Source organism: Plectrocnemia conspersa, unplaced genomic scaffold (genome assembly GCF_051122295.1).
Source record: "Plectrocnemia conspersa isolate PC_06_02 unplaced genomic scaffold, ASM5112229v1 ptg000010l, whole genome shotgun sequence".
NCBI classification, from domain to species: Eukaryota; Metazoa; Arthropoda; class Insecta; order Trichoptera; family Polycentropodidae; genus Plectrocnemia; species Plectrocnemia conspersa.
This window is the reverse complement of record NW_028277174.1, coordinates 19116657-19135883: the sequence shown is the minus strand read 5'-3', so window position 1 is coordinate 19135883 and position 19227 is coordinate 19116657. Positions and strand designations below refer to the sequence as shown.

The window sequence follows — 19227 nt, the reverse complement described above, 5'->3', positions numbered from 1 at the left end:
TTCTTTTTAATCCTCCCCCAGGGATGTCAGTGCGGTCGATATGAAATTCGAGAGCGGGTCCCTGGCATTGGTCGGGTCGGTGCTTTTCCGCGTAAGCCTTTGGATACGAGTGGCTAATGCCGTCTCTGAAAAATGACTTCTCGGCGTGTCACCATACGCTGCCTATTACGTGGGAATGTGTGACGTATCGTGCGAGGATGTTGTAATCGTACATCACCGAGCTCGCCTGTCACAAGTACATTATTTTTTGGGTTTGACTGAGATTATGATGTTTATTATCATAATTACTCGAGTTTTAGTCATTTTGGCTGTATATTATTTAAAGGTCATTATGACAAACATGAGTTATGTGATCATGAACCATCTAAATATATGTGTAAAATATTAATTTCTATTTGGACAGAAAATAATAGGTATGTGTCATAAGATAACACGACAAGTAATTATATATCATTGTTGATTAATTAAAAGTAATATAAATTAACCAAAGAGCGATTAATATTATTTAAACAAACAAGGTCTGATAATTTTCTTACTTTTTAAAAACTTTGTCGAAAGCTTTTTCAAAATCAGTATATCAGATTGTCCCATTAGTCTGTGTTTTTTTCTTACATTTGCAAAAATGTATAACTTTTCATAAATTAACGATAATTTTACTATTATTTCGGGGCTTGTTAACCCGCTGGGCAGTATGGCCGCACGTATGCGGCGACACTCAATGGGTCCAGATAGAGTATCGCCGCGCATACGCGTCCACGACCATTTCACTCGATTTTTTTATTTTATGTTTGTAAATTCGATTTATTTATTATTTATCATGACCATACTATTTATTATCAGTAATATTTCGATAATAAAATTATAAAATTATAATAATTATTAGTATTTAATATGTGAAAAAATCGTAAAAATTGCGAATATTACGTATGCGCTATTCTATTTATATTTTTTAGATTTTTGTAATGTCGATCAATTATTTATTAATCTCGGTAGTACATATCAATGATATTTGGATATCAATGATATCTGGATATCAATGATATCTGGATATCATTTATTTATAGTGAACAAAAATAGTATAATAGATGTACACAATCTAAATTCATTGTATGTGATTCTTGGAATTGATACCATCAGGATCACAGATGTTCTTTGAAGATTCCAGGCCTAAAATGGAAGTAAATATCGTATTCAAGATTTTTAAAATAATTACGGAAATAAATTTCAAAAAAATCATATCAGTTTTGTCAACTCTGGTGTTCGTAAGTAAAAAAATTAAAAATAATAAATGTAAAAATATTATTATTTTATAATAATATTTATTTATTTACATAGTAATATCAAACATCTTCAATGAGTTTGTTTTGAGAACAAGCAACATGTGTTTCTCATTTCAATTTAGGTTTTGCACGTGACAAATTGCTTTTAGGCACACAAAAGAGATTCGCATTTTTGGTCAAATCCCACTCTTATAAACCCTCAACAATGCATATAGATTTTTTTTAGTCTTTCCGGAGAACGCTTTGGTATCGGATCGCGACAATTAGTTCGATAATTATTTCATTTCTCTCCCGTATCGTGTAAAAATCGTAAATTTATAAGCATGTCCCGTAAAATGAGTGATCAAGAAATAGACAAAGTTTTCATCGATAGTGAAGACGAAAATGTGATGGAAGATTTAGAAGACTTGGTGCTCCATCTAAACAATTCCTCAGATGAGGAAACAGACTCCGAAGAGGAGGCTGAATCGCCACTCGCTCGACGTCCTCGAAGAGAGGAACGAAAGTGGGAAGATGGTGATTTCTCCCCTCAGATACTAGAATTCAACAATTCATCATCTGGAATTCAGTCTTCATTTCAAAGGGATACTGAAATTTACTATTTCACCCTTTTTTTCAATGTTGAAATTATGAATAATATTGTAACGGAGACAAATAAATATGCTAACCAAATAAGCATAAATATGAGTGCAAATTCTAAACTGCAAAAATGGGTAGATACAAATATTTCGGAAATGTATGTATTTTTAGCTACTATAATGTTGACTAGTTTGGTTGGTAAAAGTTCCATGAAGGAATACTGGTCAACAAATCCAATTATTTCGACTCCATTTTTTCGAGTATTTTTTTCCCAAGACCGATTTTTTCTTCTTCTGCGAGCACTACACTTTGCAGATAATACAATCCGGAGCAATGATGGCTTACAAAAAATCCGTCCGCTATTAGACCCAATAAAAGCCACGTATAAAGCCGCATTTTACCCCTTCCAAAACTTATGTATTGATGAAAGTCTATTACTATGAAAGGGGCATTTGTCATTCAGAATTTATATTCCATCAAAAAGAAACCGTTTCGGTATAAACATATTTGTCTTGTGCGATGCACAGACTGGCTTTGTGATTGACATAATTGTCTACACGGGAAGCCAGACGGATATTGATGTGGATAAAGCCACTGGGATTTCAGGATCGGTAGTCAAAACAATACTGGCATATTATTTGGGAAAAAGGCACCGATTATATATTGATAACTGGTACTCGAGTCCAGCATTGCACTATTTATTCTAAAATAAAACTCACGCCTGTGGCACAATTAGAGCGAATCGTAAAGATTATGCTAAATTTCCCACAGGAAAGCAGAGTCGTGGGTATGTAAAGTTTCTCCACTCTGATATTTTCTTTGGTTTATTTTCTGTTTTCTGGAAACTTATTCCAATTGTATAACATTTTTAGTTGCTCTTGTTATTCTACCTATGTAATTTTCCACATATGAGATATCGTGACTTGAAAAAGATAAATACCAAAGAAAAAAATATTACAGTACTCGTGGACCCAGAGCAAGAAAGAAGAACTAACTGATTATTTTTTATGTTTATATAATGAAACTTTACCTATATGTACACCTTTATTATTATATATAATAGATTTTTATATTTTACTCTCTTGTTTTTATATTTTTATACATTATTCACATGAAAAAACTGACAATAAAATGTTCAGAACCACTAATTTATGTTATCAATAAAACAACAATTACTCTAATATAACGTGAATAAAAAATTCATAAATTGATAAAAGTGAGACATAAGTAAAACACTTACAATAAATGTTGAGAACCAATACAATTGTAAATAAAATAATAATAAGTTGATAAAAGTGAGACATAAATAAAAAATGCTTATAATAAAATGTTGAGAACCATTGAATTTACTGTATCAATAAAGCAACATTTATTTCAATACATACGGGAATAAAATGATCATAAGTTGAAAACAATGAGACCGTAAATAAAATAATCAAAAGTTGATAAAAGTAATATGTAAATAAAAAAACAAAAAATGGTGAGAACTACTAAATTAATTTACCAATGAAGCAGCATTTACTCTAATATAAACGTAAATAAGATAATCATAATTTGATAAAATTGAGAAATAAATAAAATAATCATAAGTTGATAAATGTGAGATGTAAATAAAAAACTTACAATAAAATGTTGAGAACCACTGAATTACTTTACCAATAAAGCAACATTTACTCTTATATAAAAAAAATACTATTGTAAATATAAAATAATCATAATTTGATAAAAGTGAGAAATAAATAAAATAAACATAAGTTGATAAATGTGAGATGTAAATAAAAAACTTACAATAAAATGTTGAGAGCCACTGAATTACTTTACCAATAAAGCAACATTTACTCTTATATAAAAAAATACTATTGTAAATAAAATAATCATAAGTTGATAAAAGTGAGAAATAAATAAAAAATGCTTAAATTAAAATGTTGAGAACCACTGAATTAACATTATCAATAAAACAACATTTACTTCAATATATACGGAAATAAAATGATCATAATCATAAGTTGATAAAAGGGAGACGCAAATAAATAATCATAAGTTGATAAAAGTAAAATGTAAATAAAAAGCAATAAAATGTTGAGAACCACTGAATTTTCTTTATCAATAAATAAAAATTCACTAATATATTAAAATTTACTCTAATGTAAATAAAATAATCATAAGTTGATAAATGTGATACATAAATAATATAAATCTTATAATAAAATGTTGAGAGCCACTGAATTTGCCTTATCAATAAATATAATACAAAAAAAATATAATACAATAAATAAAAATAATAATCGATGAAAAAAATAAACAAAACGAATTTAAAAAAAAAAAAAAAACTGAAAATTAACTCACTCCCACGATGTATATGCCGAAAAAATAACTCACTACTCAAAGGGTTAACAGTAGACGTATTAATGATGCTATTTAGTTACTTGATATTTTTGTTATTATATTTTAAACCCTAAATCAACAATGGCGGTAGAGATAAGATACTCTTAGTTAAGCTATATTATGCTTTATGAGTTTCAACTCGATCATAATGCGATAATAGCAGTTAAGATTATATGTAATGCAATTTTGCCATTGAATATCTACGTAAAAAAATTATATGTAATATTTCATTACATATGGTTAGGTATATATTTAAACAAAATATATTTCAGTCATAGAAAATAGTACTTTATTTCTTCATAATTTAAAATAATTTAAAAAATAAGTAAATGTTTTCATTCTCTTCGGTAAAATTAATTATTTATATAAAACTTTTTGTGGGTCGGCTTTAACTATTGAGTATAAAATTATATATTTTTTAAACTGTAACTAAAATGATACTAAAACAAATTTTGCCCCTTAGGAGAGCGCAAAAAAAATAATTATCGCTTCTCAGAAGTCAAAAATTTACGTCAAAAGCAATAAAATCGTGTCGACGCCGTCGTAGTGGGAACGCTCGTTATCGAGCGTTCCCACTGCGACGGCAAAAATTCACGCTTTTGACATTAATTTTTGACTTCTGAGAAGCGATAATTATTTTTGCGTCCCTCTATTGACCAAAACTCGGTTTCAATATACTTTGACCAATATTCTTATGTCAAAAGTCAATAGTAATATTGGTAAAGATATCTATCATATTTTTAAAACATAGGGTAAAATCGAATTTTAGACTATGGAACTATGGAGCAATACGCGAGATACGATGTCTGTCTATACTTCTTCTTCCACTTATATTCCCTTAATAATTGGGTTGGCTTAGTTTGTATTTTGAACTTGACCTAATGAAAGTTATAAAACTGTAATTAGTTTTAGAATTTTTATTAGGTCAAGTTGGGCTTAAACAGCAAATTTACGTTTCGCAACTGTCAAATTCAGTTTCATAGACATTTTAGTGCAGCATCTAATTTCACTAGCACGTAGCAATTAATCTACTAGTGAAAATGTATTTGGACATCACAAGTAAAAATATAATTTCACCGAAAAATACAAATACACTTACATTTATACATCACATGTAAATAAATAATGATACGTACGTAAATGTATATATGTATTACTACGTATGGAAAATTGAAATTTTATAAATTATATTTTCACTGGTGAAAATATATATTTACTACTGAAATAGTACATTTTAAAAAATATTTTCGGCATATATTCGAGACTGTGTTTTTAGATTTTTCTTGAAGGATAACCTAGCTTTTCAGCTTTTTCTAGGGGATGGGGCAAAAGTTTACTAGTCGGTCGTCGTTATCTTTAATATTAAGATTCATAGTATTTTATTAAATGACATACATTTTCTGGCCAAATTCTAGGGAAGGGGGGGGGGAGGCAAATACCCCCATCTGTCCCCACCGAAATGACGTCCTTGATAAATTACAAAAATATTTTTAAATCTCAAATAAATATTATTTGAGATTTCAAAATATTTTTTTTAAATGAACTGAATTATTTTCACAATACAGAAGCAATTGTTTTCACAAAATGTAGACAAACTCTGTGACTACCTTTCCTGCTAGAAATGGGCAATAATATACAATGTAAAATAAGCGTTAAATACCTAAGCTTACACCTGAAGTTCAAGCTCAAATTTAATAAACATATTTTGCAACTTCGCTCTAAAGGGCTCACCAGTATTGCGGTCCTTAGACCTGATATTTAATAGAAAAAACTATAAAAAATAAAATTATTATCTTTAAACACTTAATTAGACTCATTTTAACATATGTTTGCCCGGTGTGGAGTAACACCAGTAACACTATTTTTAAGCTGTAAAAATAATATATATAATATAGCTTTTTATACTAATCTTTAAAAAATGCATTTTAGCTTTCAAATACCAACAATTAATTTTCAACACATTAGCCCATTTATCTCGTGTATCGGTGACCACGATAAAAACAACCTTAAATTTAAAAACAAGCACAAAATGTCAAAGCACATATTGTTTTGGAAGCTAAAGACAACATATCAATAATTCCAGCTCTACAATGAAATGTATTCAAATTATCACTTAATTAACTGTTTTTATTTTCTGTATTTTTATTTTTCTTTCGCTTGAATTCTAAAAGGTTTTTATTTTTTCCTTTAAATTATAACCACAAACGATTTATTTTATTTTCTTGGGAAGAGTTATATAGTACATTTCATGTTGAACATTTTTAAGATGTGTAATTATTATCTCGCAGACAGTGTAAAAAATAAGCAATGTCGAATATGATGGTAGTATTATCCTCATGATATCCGCCATAGGCCTGAAAGTCCTAAGTATTATATTTTTTGTGGAAGGAGCGACGCCTCACTGCAAGCATTTCCCATAACCTTGAATCATGGATGGTCAGACGATTTATAGTCTCAGGCATCAGATAAGCCACAATGAATCGCGTGCCGACCGCCATTTTTTGCTCGGTAGCGAAAGTGTTTTCGTTGGCCATGGCGGATCGAATCCGAGCGATGGGGTGCGCGCGCATCCGTGGATGTTGGTGGACCAAAACAATGTCTTTGTAAAGTTGCGCGGGTGCATCCACCGCACAAGGCGAGTGTGTGTGTGCAACCCTTCCATTGTCTCCTGGGGTAGGGTCAAAGCGCCAGCTCAACATGTGGGTCGGCTTGGCGGTGGCCTTTGTCCCGCTGAATGGAATTCGGTTGGGGTGAAAATGTCCTAATTGGGCAGGTATAATACTGAACATGGTTGCAATTGGGTGCAATCTGGTTTTCCTAATTCTGGTGTTAGTTCAGCGTCCGTGTGTTTTGAATAAAAAGTGAAAGCTGTCTCGTTTACTGATTTAAAGGATAATTTACAATAATTATTCCTGCATAATCTCAAAATACTGTTCCCATTTAAATATAAGATGATAATACAAAATTAGTTAAAGCACGTCTTCTAAATATGTGTAATATTTTTTGTGTTTTTTATAATGGTTATTAAATACTGTTGAGAAATAAACTCAACTGATAATTTTTACTACGTTAACTATATGAATTAAGTTAGCGAAAATTATTAGTCGGGTTCATTCTTCAATGTGTTCTAAAATGACAGGGAAACAGTGGTCTAGACATACTCTTAAGACTCTTAGACTTAAGAGATTCGGGTACTACTGAATAACTATTCCATGAAACCCTAATTGCTTACAATAAATGTAAATTATACTTCCAATGAAATGGATACATACAACACACAGTTTAAAACAGAATAGATAATTATAATAAGGTAAAGCTTCCAACCCTTAAACCAGCATTATACAACCCATTTTAATTAGCAAAATAAATAATAATATATCAGTAACTGTATATTCAACTATAAATATTATAATATATTAAAAAAACAGCCATTGAATACCTTACTTTATTAAAGTAATTCTACATATTACGCGAGTCGTTTAATATTGTTGTTGATTCACCGTTTATTAAATGGCAATAAGTTTCACTACGTGGCATTCCAGTACCAAATAATAAATAAAAGCTTAAAGTTCCATTGTTTTGATTAAATAAATTAGTATCGCGTGCCGATTTTTATCATGGCGAGCTTTTGAATCAATTTCTAGGTACCATTTCGTGGTGTCATGATTTTAAATCGGCCATTAAAAAATCTGAATAAGGCGTGGCTTTGCGTAGCTCGAATGCTTAAATTTATTCAGAATGAAAGCACGCAATACACAAAAGCAATGCAAAGCAATGTACGTGTGCGTAATATCATACAGCGAAATTGAGCTGTTTTCCCCAAACTTTGATAATTATATACAATTTTAGAAGTTCGTAGCGCTTGGAATGGCGAAATAAATTGTTGACCGTTTCAGACTTCAACCGGATGTTTATCTTTGTAAACGGAAAGGTGGGGAAAATCTTACATTCAGACATTAAAATCAGTGATAGATAACTGCGAACGAATTTCTCAAGTATTAACACTTACTTATTTGTAATTGCAAATTTTGTATTTCGTATATATTTATATATAATACGCGAGTGTCAAATAAGTAGCTAAACTCTTGGCAAAACTTTCAAATTCACACGGAAGTCTTCTCTAATGATATTGTTCTCAGATTACGTTTCTTCGTCATCTGCACTCCACTTACAAACTCACACAGCTCAAGTGTCTCCACTGAATCTATAAACGTCCCAGTTTTATTTTTAGCCTACAAAATTATTCAACATACGATGATTTATATTATATATTTAATTCCTGTACTGAAAACATATTGAAATAACTATTGTTTAAGTTAAGTTGTATTTTTATCAAGTAACTCTCCAACGAATGTATAAACACCATAAATTAATATGAAATATCTATTCACGAAAATATTTCTTGCCTTCCAAACTAGAAAAGGACTACCTTAAATTTCTTACCTTTTAAATTTGAAAAGAATATCTCATATTAGCTAATTATATTAACTCTAATAGTGACGTCATATATTATAGGTTTTTAGCAGATTATAATACATTATAGCTATACCTCGCATAAATAAGTTAAAGTAGTTTATTTATAAAAAATATAATATCTAACTTACTAAAGCACAATATGTTTTATATATACCTTATTAACCCTTTAGCTGTCACGCAACTATATATCAATAATGATATACTATATTAAATTGCCAAATAAACATGGTATATGTTTTATGCTATTATTTTTATATGTAAGAAATTAGAAGAGATTAAGATATAATTAAATTATATTATAAAGCCCTTCGATGATATCATTAGTATATTATTTCAAGGAATTAAAATAAAAATAACCAGCTTTCCTCTTGAAAAATGACATCTATGTGTCTTAGAACTTTAATTCTTTAATAAGTGATTGCTTTTGAGATTACCTACTATAAAGGCTATATCTATAATATAGTAATAAATAAAAATACATTCAGTTTCATGTGGTTATTCCTAAAAGAAAATCTAGAAACAGTCTCGAATCTATCCCGAAAATATTAGTCTTTTCAGTTAAATCATATCGTAATATAATACATTTTTACCAGTAAAAATATATAATATCTGGCAAGTGCTAGTAAAATAATATGCTTTCAATTTTTCTATATGTAGTAGTATATATATTTACCAACTTATCATTATTTATTTACATACGATGTATAAATGTTACAGTGAATGTGTATTTTTTGGTAAAGCTATATTTTCACTAGTCATGTCTAAATACATTTTCACCAGTAGATATATATATATATTTCTACTAGCGAAAATATTATATAATTTAACTGATATGCACTAATTTGCTGCGTTAAAATGTCTACCAAGCTCAATTAGAAATGGAAAACAAATAACAGTGCATTATTTTTCAATGAAAAAGTTTTTTTTTTTAAAAAACATATTTTTCGCAAATTTTTCAAATACGTTTTTGTTTCAATATAATTATTGAAACTTTATTGTTGGTAATATTTACCACCTATGTAGATTATTTGTGTCTGAATGGAGATAAAAATGTACAAATAGTAAAACGAATTTCATGTATGCAATAATTGATTTTGTTTTCACTTCACCAGTCATCCTTATCATAAAATGAGGAGCATGTATACTTAAGGTAAACTGCTAGGTACCGTTAGACTTGTCTGAGATAAAGCAAATTTATTCCTTTTATGTTGACACGTCGTGCATATTGAACATGTTGAATTAAATTTAAAAAAATTGTGCCGAAATATCGGCCGGTGTGATTTTTTGCATAGGTAAGGTGGGTTGATATTTTGGCCGTCTGATATTATAAGGGATAGTATTATTTATTATTCTACTTTGATATGAAACTACTTAAGTTAATCCCCCACAATGAGCATAGTTTTATTTTCTGCTTCTGCTATCAAGCAATATGGGCATTATCGTTTTTGTTGTTCCAAGATGTATGAATTAAAAAAAATATTATATTTTGTAATACCGGTATTACCTAGTCACATACAAGGGACTGTGCAGAGCGTATTTATGTATGTATAGTATATTAGTTAATAATTTATGCACATCCATTAAATTGCAAATTAGTAATGGCAGCAAAATAAATTGATTATAAATAAAATCATATTAATATTATGTAATTAAAAAATCATATTAATATTTGAGTTGGTAGACGCTAATTTAATAGTAATAAAATTATTATGAGAACTAAAATCAACGTAAAAATAGAACATAGATATATGGCATGTTTTTACATGTACTATATATTATGAATACAAAAACGTTTAGGAAGAGATTATATTATACTGGAGGATAAACCAAATCCCATAATCCATGGAAACGAGCGGTTCTCTCCGTCCATAAAGTGGTTTATAACACTTACATAATTTTATCGCAGTAAAACATATAAATCGCCGTCGATTAAAAGATCATTGCTTTTTCCTACTATGTAATTTCATCGTTTATACCAATTATTATAACGTATATACGTTCACGTTATGTACAACGTGGAGACATGCGATCAAATTTCGAGCCGCGGCCATAACGCACACACCAAAGTGTAGTTTGTGTAAGTGGGATCGTTATGACAGTTTACGGGGGTTCCGATTAAACTACTTCAATTTGGACGAAGCGGAAACGATTACGGAAAATGAAAACACACTCAGCCGCCTTTACGACACAACGCGAGAAAGAGTCTCATTTTTTACGTACTCGCCGAGTGTAAAGTGTATGCGATGATATAATAAAGCGAAAATTATCGCACAGGAGTGTGCCTTTGTGGTGAATTGTGGGATTGGTGAAGTTTCACGGCGGAGCTGAGTGTGTTGAAAAATAAAACAATTCCGCTCTGCAATTGCAAGTTGTGATTTATTATGACCGCATTGTCCGCGGGCCGGAACTAAAAAGATAAAACTCGTATTTGTCATATATTTTAATAGTACGTAAATATATGCGCGTTGTATCTACTTGTGTATGTATTGGAACGTAAAAAAATTGTAACGTCGATTGAACGCGAAGAGATAAAAAGGCTAATGCATACACGTGTAGCAACATGGTGTTGTGCATATACTGTTTGTCCTGTAATTATGTAGACCGGTATTTATCTATATTTTACACAACATAAAATATTTTTAGTAAAATTATAAGGTTGTTTTATATAAAATATTTTTTACGCAATCATAAATGGACCATGATTGTAACAAAAGTTTCCTTATTTGCAATTAAACTTGATTTTGTTTTCATTATTTTGGGCTCTTATGCATTATGATATTGAAAAAAGAAGAGCATCATAGTCTGTAGCAATATGTAATAAAATCTAATAAAATTCTCACTGGTTTCCACCTGTGTCTTACTGGCTGTGATGTCACACCCTTTAGGGTTAAAATCCCAATACATTCATGAATAGAATCAATTTGAAATCGATTATCTACGATAATCAGAATATGAACAATGCTTGGAAAGCAGATAAGCTCTAATACTGAAGTCTGAAACTGAGTTTGCACCTAAAAAAAAGATGGTGATAGTGTGGTGGTATTCTGTGGAAATTAAACATATTAGTTGTTCCTATCTTAAACCAAGCGTGACTATTACAGCAAAATCATACTGTAGGAAAATTTAAACCATGCATATTAAATTAAGCATTAAATATCCGATGTTGGTAAACAGCCTTGTAGCGATATTGCTATACGATAATGCGACTTAGGGTTGGGAATATTGCCTCATCTTCAATATTCCCCAGACTTTTCATTTACAGATTATTACCCTATTATACACACAGACTTTATTATTCGAAATAATAAATTCAATAATCAGAGTGATATTATAATATTTCATAAACCAGAAATTCATTCATTAATATAAACTTATTTTTGTGAATTTTGTATTTTAAAAATATATAACATTTTTAAATCTCACTAAAAAAAATATGCCACTTCATATGAAACAATCTAATACTACCACACTCTCACAAACAACCGCTTTATTTGTGGTTCTCACTTCCCTGAAATTATTTGACACAGGAAGAGATTATGCAACAAAAACAATACGCTAAAAACATACATATGTGTATCTAAAGTAGGCGAATTAAAGCTAAATATTATTATACTATAGTAATTTTAGTATCTGCTTTGTTCTTGCTGAATAGTACGTTATCTCTTAGCGAGTTTATTTTGTTGTTGCCGCTTTCCATTAATACATTATTTTTATGAAGTAGCTTATTATTAGAGAATTTTTAATAGCTAATATATACAACTTAGCTTGATTTTAATTAATCACCATGATATTCATCCGTGAGATTAGAAAACTATGCAATCTGTTATGATCAATCGAAAATATAATTACATAATAATTTCAATTTTCAAAATTGAAAAATACTAATGGTATTCGAAACCAGATCTTTCAGGTCAATCATCAACGACTAGTGCTGGTTATTTCGTTTCGAAATGTGAAATCGTTTCTTTAAACGTTTATTTTGTTAAAAATGCATTTTATATAATATAGTTTTAAGTCGTTGATTTATGCACTATTTGGAAAACCGTTATTCCAATGCTTTTATTTGCAATTTATAGAAAAGTCAATTAGTCGGTTTAGATTTTGTATTTATTTATTTATTGTAAATCTTCCGTCTAAAACGTGACAGCGTTAGTAAAATGCGTTACAACGGAGTCAACACAATCAACAACCCTTAAATATATATTGAGACATCAACTTAAATAAAAGTCTGTAAATCAGTCTGTAAAAATATTACTAATTACAATCAATAGATTTTACTATGCAAGACCTAGCTCTAAGAAAATCTAGTAAAACCTAATCTGTGATGGTTGATCGGATACCTTTTAGGTTTGAGAATTCTAGGGGTGTGATGACTTCGTAGCCAATGATATTCAGGGTGGAATCTTGTTAGAGATTTATTACATTATATTTACAATTGTTGTGACAGACGATGAATGGCGAGATGTTTTTTCCGAGCGGTAGTGGAGAAGTCGTCGGAGGGATGATGTCAGTGGACGATCCTCAGAGTTCAGATTGGTGTGGCAGCGACAGTATATTCTCCGAGCAGTGTTGGAGAAGCTGGGGGCGAATGTATGATGAGTCCATGATCGTATCCGCGGGCTGCGGGCGTCTGCTGGTTTCTTCTTTTATTATATCCGTGACCGTTTTGCAACAAAGAAATATTTTCTCAATGACACAGAATATTTAATGTAAAAATTCCTATTATTTATGGGATTGTAACGATCTTTTACGTTTTTGTGTCGTTTCCTTGTTGATGGATGATCATTTTGCAAGTGCAATTAACGCAAGTTCAGATACAAAGACTCTTTCAGACGTGGTCATCTCCGTGTGGTCGCTGCATACTTTTAATTGAATTGTTTAGAATGTTAAGGGCTAACGCAACACATTCTGTAAAAGATCCTCAAAAACATTTACTATTATTTAAAGAACATACTGTAGATAGATTCCAAAAATACTATATTTGTATTTTAAGATATAGTGATTTTACAAAATAATGCTATACATCTATGTATATAATACAAAGTTTTCTCATGTTTATGTGTTTTTATAACAATTCAAGTATTTTTGCTACAAAAATCTTTTTTTTTAAATTAATCCATTAGGCAACTAATTTCAGTTAATTATGCCCGTTATATAATACATTAATTTTCTGTAGACGTAAGCCTAATCGTTAGTAATGCTATATGCAAATGATTATGATTAATATTTGGCGTGCGTGATCCATTTGTTTCCAATTGAAATTCTTTCCTTAAATTGTATTTTTTTATTTTTTCACGATGTTACAAATTGCCTCTAATTTATATTTTTCAACTCCTCTATAATCAATATAAAATTAGGACTTTCATCAGTTGTTGAATATCGGGATATGTGGACTGATTAGTAATGAGGTCTAAACCTAAAAAAACGTGTACTTATGTTTAAGTATTTATTTCGTGAGCTCAGTACATTCAGACCGTTTCGTTTGGAGCCGACTGTCAAACTTCAAACATTTCCGTTTCGCATGTTGTATGTGTCAACGTCGGTAAATAATGAATCAATGGCTAGAGAATTTTTTTCAGTTAGTAAGAAAAATCATTATTAAAGAAAATTCAGATTTTATAATAAAATATGTAAGTTATGATTTTTTTTATTTAAAGTTTTTGAAATAAAAACTGATAATAGATCTTTCTACTGTTTCAATAAAAAAATAATATTTAATTTAGTGGAATTAATCGTAGAATATTTCTAATTTGATGCTTTAATAGCAATATTCACATAAGTGAAAACTAAAAATCTATATTTTTATAAAAATCCCTATTTTTAGTTTTCCCTATATTTTTTTATATATTACAATACCTTCATATTATCAGGTATTCTTTATATTTTCTGGAAAATCTTAATTATATATTAGATCTAAAAAAAATATTATATAAAATCGAGATATAAAATAAACTATTATTTTAAGTTGTGTGTAGATTTTTTGTGAGATTGTTTCTCCTAGTGATTGTCGTGGAAAGTGCATTGATTTTTTCGGAAGTTGTCACATGAGCTAGATTCACCCTCTGCTAGTAATATATCTATTAAAATCTAGCTGAGTTTACCTCTTGTCGAGTCTGCCTCTAACATTCTAGAAGCCTTAATTATAATCGCATCACTTAGAAGTTATCCTAATCTCACGGATAAATATCGAGCTTAATTAACTAAAGTCGCTTACTTTGGTATATGATTTGCGATTAGAACGATGCGACGAGTTTTCTTGGGAATTAGATCCAGTGGTTCCTTAACAGTTTCTACATCAACGTATAATATTTATATAGATAAAAAACTTACATTAATTGAAGATAAATACTTATCAAAAATGAAGAACCTTTTTTACACTATTCAAAATGATATTTTTGATCGTAATAAAAACGTAAAATATTTTATTTATAATTTATTACAGATTTAAACCTGAAGTTAATTTTTTTAATATTCTTTAAAAATGTGATTTTTATTATTACTAAATTACCATCGCAACATCTTACGAACTCCTCTATTTTAATTTTTTGTTAAATTATATTGCAAACAGTTTGGGCACCTTTTTGTATTGTTTTAATTAACATAAATTTGTATTGTGTAGTAATTACAACTTTCTTCCCTTTTTACCCACTTTCTAAAAGTATATATAAGTAAACTAGTTCCTGAAGTGCAAATTTTACACTAAAAGTAATAGGATGAATAAACATATTACACATACGTGTGTTGTGAAAAATATGTAATTATAAACCATTTTTTTCACCTGGATAATTGAGAGTAAGCTATATTGTCTATTTGTTCCCATATTCAATATTATTTTACTATTAATAAAAAAATATTCATTCAACTAGTTTCTTTGTCCTGAATGATCGTTGTGTTTAGGAATCGTTGAGAATCAATAATTGTAATTGAATCGTAGGAAATGTTGAGAATCATTGCCAATCCTTTCAGACATTCCCGTTTTATCAACAATCAATCTATGTGTACGTTTGCAGACAGTTTCTATGTGTTTGTGTTTAGACCTGCGCTCTTGCTAGGCAAGTAAAGATGATTTCGTTTTGCGCGCGCAACTTGCGGCGCAGGACAATGAAAATACACTGGTACTACAACCCCATGCGTTGTCAGGGGTAGAAAACAGTCGCAATAACAACAAGTGTATCTTTTTGTTTTTAAACTGTATAAGTTCAATTACTGTAGCAAGTTTACAACGTTTTTTGTTACAAAAATACCAGCACAATAGACTAGTGGGTGGTATAAGTCGAACACTGACACCTGAAATGCATGGGTTCGAATCCTACATGTACCTTAATGCTTTTCCATTGCTATCGTGTCTGAAAGATCAGAGTTATTGATCATTATATAATTTTAATACCAATCAATCATCAAGGATAAGGTTTTCCTAGATTTTCCTAATCTTACGGATATATATATCGTGTCGAGCTGGGTCGTACATAGTGTCTGTAAATTGTAATAATAGATTATACCTATTAAAACAGACTTTAATTTCAGTCTGATGCCTTATTACATACTAAGTAGTTGTTGACTGTTTACTCCATTTTAACGCATTGGAACGGAGTATTTATAATAAATAAATAAATAATTAAATTTCTATCTACAAACAAAAATAGTTCGGCCTCTAAAAATAGTCATCTTTAAAGTGAAAAAAAGTTATATGGATACTATACGAATTAACAAAGATAAAATCTATCAATAAATATTTTTGTTCATAGAAATAAAAAACAGAATAAATAAATTGCATATATAATAAGAAATATGTATTTATATACATATACAATATGATTAAATAGCTCATAGATATTATAATTTTATTTTTAAACATTGAAAGCTTCTTTAGTCCTGAAAATGAAAGTTATCTTCTACCCATATACTAGTATATTTATTTTTATACAATAGTTGATAATGTTAATTAGATAATTTAATATCTCATAAATCATATGTCTATGTATTTTAAAATATGTACATCAGTAACAGTTTAAGTTTATCGTGCAGTTTAAAAATATAAATTGGAAGAAAATTCACAAAATTGTCTGGGATTACCACAACAAATTTATGTATGTTTTGGAGTCGAATCAGCTGACGGGGTCATTAATTCCACTTGCAGGGATTCCAAAACTAAAACATTATATACGTATATAAATATATGTACAAGTATAATTTTATATCATGCTGAAATACATAATTTTATGCAATGTTTATTATACGTGTTTTATAGTATGTACTATAAATATTGACTATGTGATGAAAAACATAGTATGTTAACGTTCCTCACTGGTCGTAAAATGACAAATCAACATTTACGATTTTTTTAGAATTGCATTTTATGTATACTTCCAAAACGAACTGTCAACAAATAACCGATGCTCTTTTTAAAGTCTCATGTTCTTTAAAAAATATTACTACTTTGTCCCAAATAAGCAGAGATTATATTTATGTTGTCTCATATTATATTCAGAAACTCCGTTTGTAGTTAGAATATTTATTTATTTTTCGTTGATTTAAAACTAAAATATTTATAAACAAATTTGTGATTATGATATATGACTGTTGAAATAATTATGCATTATTCAAAATAAACTTAAGACCAAGTCTTATGTATGATTGTTAAGGCCAAGAAAAGATGAGTACTACCGCCAAATAAACGGGCGGTCAAAAATAATGCTTTGTTTAAATTACTCTATTGACTTTAATTTCTGTTAAATACTATATTATTATTTTATTTTATATTGGCATTTTTAGCGTCGTTAAAATTTTAGATATACTTATAAACTGCTATTTTCCGGAAGATAAAATATCGATGCCAAATTATAATTATTATAATGCAGTAAAATTCGTGTAAAAATTAATCCATTCATTCTAGAGTTTTAAATCGACATAATGAAATCAAATTTTATATAAAAATAATAAATAGATAACGATAAAACTTTAAAAATTGTCAACTCTGTCTAAAACCACCAAAACGAGCCAATTGAACTAACACTAAATTTATGTTTTAGATTTACACGTTCTACTAAACCTTCACAAAAAACGATTTAATCTCTCAAAATTAATATTAAAACAGCTTCAACAAATTCAGATTTCTTAAAGTGTAATATTTTATTTTAATCAACAAATTTGACAATCTCTGATTTTTTGAAGACTGAACGAGATTTTTCGTCGACAATTTGTTATTTATGATTCAAAAATTGCAGACAGTACTTTATGTGTTCTGAAGTGGCTCAAGGAGCACATCTTGGTCCACTGCTGTTTTTTAGAATTAGAGCGTTTACTGATTCTTAATCTTTACAAGATTCCTTAATGAGATGGGCTGCAATAAATCATTCAGCATTGACAAACGTCATGTTGTAAAAAGTCAGCATAAATAAATGACATGCTGTAATATTTTCTGCAATATTTTAATAATAATTCTCAAAAGGGAAAATCCAAATTTTGTTTAATAATAATTTAATTTTAAAGTAATAATAAAGATCATATGAAATCATTCATTAGATTTTTCCACTTCCTAGCTCTGATTTTTTTTATACTTGTACTGATTTTATTAGTACTATGTAGTATTGCTTATATATAAACAATCCAGATCCTTAGTCGCTTATCCAGGCTAGTTTAATAATTAAAATCGTCATAAGTTGCTTGACGTCATTGGTGGTGTAATTTATTTATAAAATTGGAATTTTTTTACAGTGTATTATTCATTACAAGTGTATTTTACTTTGTTAGTTTGGTAAAACATGAAATATGTATTTATGAGATTTGACTTTTAATTATTTTCGTCTTCAACCGCTTAAATTTCAGAATTCAGTTTACAAAAGACTGGTCTAATAACCGGTCCGTATAATAAAATATTTACAGAAACTGTTGATTACGTCGGTACTCCATTGTTATCGTGGGTCAAATTTATTCTATTTTTTTTATTTATTTGTTTATAAATTTTATTTATTTATACATAACTATAAACATGAAACTCAATTTGACAGTTGTGAAACGTACACTTGTGTTCAAACCCAAACCTAAACTAAGCGAATTGAGCTGATGAAAGTAAAAGAATAAACCGCACAATAGAACATTTTGGCCTTAACAGCTGATGTGTCGTCCCACAGTGAACCAATTTATAGTTCGGATATTGATTTTTTTCGTAAATAAAGAAAATGTATAAACAAATAAACGCTCGTTTATTTATTTATTTTATGGAATGGAAATTAATATGAAAATATAGTTAGAAAAATTGACAGTTGCAAAATGTCCATTAGCCTTCAAACCCAAACCTAACCTAAACGAATATAATGTTTTAGTTTTAGGTTAGTTTTGGGATTGAACTAACGCAGTGGGGAATAACAGCTGGTGTTTTTGGCTATGGCACCGTTATACTAATAAGTATTGGTTCTCCTTTCACCACAGATTTTTAAATAAAAATGCATCACTGAATGAGTAGTTAAATAAATGAATCGGCATACGTTACCGATCGTTGGCGACCCAT

General features: G+C 29.3%; 1 protein-coding gene across 2 annotated transcripts in view; it reads left to right on the top strand.

Moving 5' to 3' along the window:
* The window catches only part of sei (potassium voltage-gated channel seizure), a 131151-nt gene that overhangs the window by 13678 nt on the left and 98246 nt on the right, over window positions 1–19227 (top strand). The window lies entirely within an intron of this gene.